We start from the raw sequence: 4,531 nt of genomic DNA on the forward strand, positions 1-4,531 counted from the left end.
CATCTTTTTACATCAAAGTCCCTTTTCAAAAAGAAGATATTCGTAGAAGTCTCTGGCTTTATCAGTCAAGTTGTTATATTAGTATGTCTTCAGCAGAGAGGAATAGGTTAGTTCTCCTATTCACTTTTGAGATGGCAGTTTTAGTCATTTTGTTTGCTTCTGACTACAAAGATATATATAGAAAAAACAAACAGATGCATTGTGCCAGGAAGCAGAGCTTTCAGTTTTTGTTTTAAGGCTGCAAGGCAGCAGATTAATTACAGATGTGTGAAGCTGGAGGATGGTAGTAACAGCTCTTGCTCAGGACTGTGGCACCTTCCCTTGGCTGTCATGTTGAATGAACTTTCCTCACATTGTCTGCTTTTCGGAGTGAATATCCAACACACTATATTTATTCCAGCCACTTCCAGCCCTGTTATTATAAACAATCCTTAGGTTGCATCTGCAGTTTATATGCACAAAGTTTTTGATAATTCTCTTTTCTAATAAATGCTCATTGCTACAGGCAGGGAGTAGGCAAACTTGATCCTCAAAATTTCAAGTTCTTTCTTTTAACTTCAGATGTCATCATGATCAAGCCTTTCACCTTTCTCTCTTCTGCTTCCACTTCCTGGTCTCCTCACATTGTGACCTTGGTAGCACATTCCTGATCTCTGCTTCTGCTTCCTTAACACTATAATCCCTTATTCACAAGCTTACACCTTTCCTGGATCACTCGAAAACTAGCTTCACTGACTTCCAAGATGACCCATCTGTGGCTCACTGTCCCGTGAACACCGTACCTTCACTGTTCTGTGAAGATCATGACTTCTAGCTCTCTGAGCTCCTGTTCTCCTGCCTGCTTGTAGACCTGTGAGGTTTCCCTTCCACATCTGCACTGCTGAATAAGAGCAAGCAATGTACTGATCTTTGGATTTGGAATGAAACAGCTTCAGATTGATTTATGCACTCAATCCTTAGGATTAAAGAGAGACAGAGCATAAACCAAAACCAAGCAGTGGCAGAAGTTCTGTCCTGGAACTTGCTTCTTGCCCCTCCTCTGTTTAACAGCACAGACACAATCCCTGTATCCTAAAGTCTACAGCTCCAGTATCACACAGGTTCTGAGCTCCAGCCTCTATCCAGACAGGAAGGTGTATCAGAGACCACAGTGGCTCCATCCTGCAGAAACCAAGGCCTGGATGGGCAGTAGAAGGGGAAAAAAGTTCATGCCTCAATATTACCCTGACATATGGTCAGGGCTCAGCTGGAGTGAGCACCAGCTGAGAGCTGGAGAGCACTCACAGCATGGTGGTGTTGGATCTGCATGCCACTCTGCATCAGTGCTTTATCTTATGCTACATACCCATGAATGCATATATGCATCAAGAGTGTGGGAGTGTGTGCATAAATATATGCACAAACATTTCTACATATATATACTTAACAGCTTCTTGTTGGCCACAAGCAACTAGAGACATAAATAAAATGTCAATGGAATCCACTCAAGTTCCCTCCATCTGAAAGTGATTATGTTTGCATGAAGTGTGAATTTGCAGAGGATGCCTGTGAAGTTTATATTCACAAAGACAGCCTAGGTGTGCTCAGGTCCCTCAGACAGGTTATTCTTTGAGCATGCTAATTGTTTTAGGTCCTTTCAGAAAACACATTATTGTTCTAAACTTGTATTTATCTCTTTATCTAATTTAATTGAATTGCAGGACTCCAAGGCACTGATGCAGGCAAAGTTTCTAGAAAACAAGTTTTCAGAATGTTCTTTATATTTGCAGCTTTTTTCTTCTTTTATTTTTTCTTTCTCTTTTTTTTGCAAGGGGATGGATAAATAAAATAAAGTATACTTACACTGTTTTTGGCAACTCATAATAAGCTGAGGGAAACCAAAACAAGAAACAGGCTGGATGCAAATGACCTTCTTGCTATAGACAAAACTCACAGACTAAGAAAAATCTTAAATCTAATTAAGAAACAGAAAAATGTTTTATCACTGAAACTTTCAACTGGGACCAGTAAATTGCTACATCTATGCATAAAACAAGCAGTGCAATTTAAAACTGAAACTCAGTAAATTACAGATTCTGAATGTCTTATGTAACTATAATGAAGAGGCTTGTTTTCTGCTAAAAACTTTTGAGTAGTAACATGTTAGCACTTCTCGCTGTTAGCTGATTCTCTTGTAATGGTTTAAATAAATATTGCATAAATTACAGAGGCATTCTTCTATTTTTGATAATCAGAATTGGAAATTAGCACAGGCTGTAAAAAGAGATATTATATATGAATGTTTGCAAAGTAAAATATGTGGATTCAGAATGCTGTAGAATTTGCAGCACTCGTCTGGCAGCTATGGTCTTAATTCCACGATGAATTAAAACCTGTGCCCAGCTTAATGTCCATGGCTAGTCCCACTGTCCCCAGCTGGTGCTGCCACATGTTTAAACTCATCAATTTATGGGTGAACGAGAGCCCAGGAGGTGTGTCAAACATGAGCCCCATTCTCTGATGAGGTAAAGTAGGCAGCAAAAGCCTTCCAAGTGTCTTCATGAATCTCTACAGCATGTGTCTTCCTCCCTAACACTTAAGTTTAAAGCAATAAACATAAAAATGTAAGATAAAGGAAAGACTGGGGAACTTTTATATTAGCCAGAACTGATTTACTGGAACACAATGCACAGATTTTTTTTCTAGGCCAAATAAATGTGTCCTCAGGCAAATAATCTGTCCACTTAATAATTCAGTTACTGTACATATGGAGTCCCATTTTCTGTGACCAAATGGAACAGGTTTCTGTTAAAATTAATACTCTTTTCTGTCTCTTCAAATTAGCAGACTGACTCTGCAGTCTCTATCCCGGCAACATTTCCACTGAAAAAAAAAAAAAAAAAGGAATTGGGCCTAACAAGTACCAACCACATACTACTTTAAAGTTAGGGGGTTCATTTTTTAAGGTAAATATGTGTCTCATATTGGCAGAACTTCATTCAAAGAAAGACTGGAGGTCAAATTTGCAGTTCAAAAATCCCAGCTGCCACCGGACTTTATTTTATCATTTTCTCTGTCTTCCCAGAGTATCTTTATCTTCTGACTGCTACCATGATATTAAGAATGAAAAATCCCAGTTCCTGTAAATTATGACCCAAATCAGGAACCAGAAAATGAAATCCAGTGGACATGCTCAGAGTATGTCCAGAGCAGATCTAAGTAATCATAGATTTGTAGAACAGCCCAGGTTGGAAGGAAATAAAAAAATCATCTAGTCCAACATTTCATGGAAAAGGGTGCCTAGATGAGATTAGCTAGCCCCGTTTCATTGCATCTTGAAAACCTCCAGTGATTTGGACTCTAACACATCCCAGGGAGGTTGTTTCAGTGACTAATTGTTCTCGTGGTAAAGCATTTCTTCTGTTGAGATGAAATATCTGCTGATGCAATTTGTACCCATTAACCCTCTTCTTCTCCATGTGGTTCATTGTGAAGAGGCACCTTCTTTCTCCTCCATTGTGAAGAGAGATCTTCTTTCGTCCTCTTTGTGGCGACCCTATAGACACTAGAATACTGTGATTCAGTTCCCACAGAGAAGTTTTGTTTTCCAGGGAGAAAAGACTAATCCTTCTCTCTCTCTTAATATTCTTAAAAACTGACCAATTATCACACGTGCAGGATGCTAATTCAGAGATTGGCAGTTTCCAGAGCTGCCACAAAGGATTTGAACTCACAGCTCTGATATCTCCTGTGTCTCCCCTGCCAGTTATTCTAGAAACCCATTTCTGTCTTTGATTTTACCATCTGACTCAGGTCTGTAGTAAATAATTTCTTTGATATTTTCAGATCTTAAGGAAAGATATTTGGAAAAGGAGGAGGAAATTGTGGCCCAAGTAACCAGAGAGACCAGAAATTTGAGTAGTACTGATGTTGCCATCTAGAGGAGAGGGCAGGTTTCGGACATCTCCTGTGTGCACTGTTAGCCTGACAGGAGTGGTTTTCAGGGCATTAGGAGCTATGAATGGAAACCCCATCAAAGTGAGTAGTATCTGGAGGTCAGGACTTCACTTTTTGAGTAACTGCCATGGTAATGGGTTTGTCATGCAGAGGGCATGGCTGCTACCTCTCACTCAGCTCTCAATTAAAGTGCTCTTAAAGTGTGCTTGGAGCTGAATTAAATGTGATCAGTACATGTTCTGAGACTTTGGAGACCACCTGAAGTGTTCACTTCCCGAGGATATGGCAGGGTTCCTACTCAGCAAAACAGGGAAAGGGATATGGACGTGCACTTCAACGAATGTGATGGCATCTCTGGAAGCTATGCAGGCACAGATTAAGCTCCTACATAAACTGAGTTCCCATGATATATCAATTTGCCTGTGTAGAAAAGTCAGGCATTGTCTTTCAGGTACTTTTTGCACTGAGGCACTTAAGATCCACTTACGGAACACAGGAAGTATTTTTGATCCAGTTTCAAAAGCTGGCAATCCCTGGGTAGCTTTGCCTGAGCTCTGGCAAGCCAGCACATGGAAGAATGCCCAGGAGGTGGGTT

The sequence above is a fragment of the Chaetura pelagica genome, unplaced genomic scaffold, assembly GCF_000747805.2.
Source record: "Chaetura pelagica isolate M959 unplaced genomic scaffold, ChaPel_1.0 scaffold106, whole genome shotgun sequence".
Taxonomy (NCBI): domain Eukaryota; kingdom Metazoa; phylum Chordata; class Aves; order Apodiformes; family Apodidae; genus Chaetura; species Chaetura pelagica.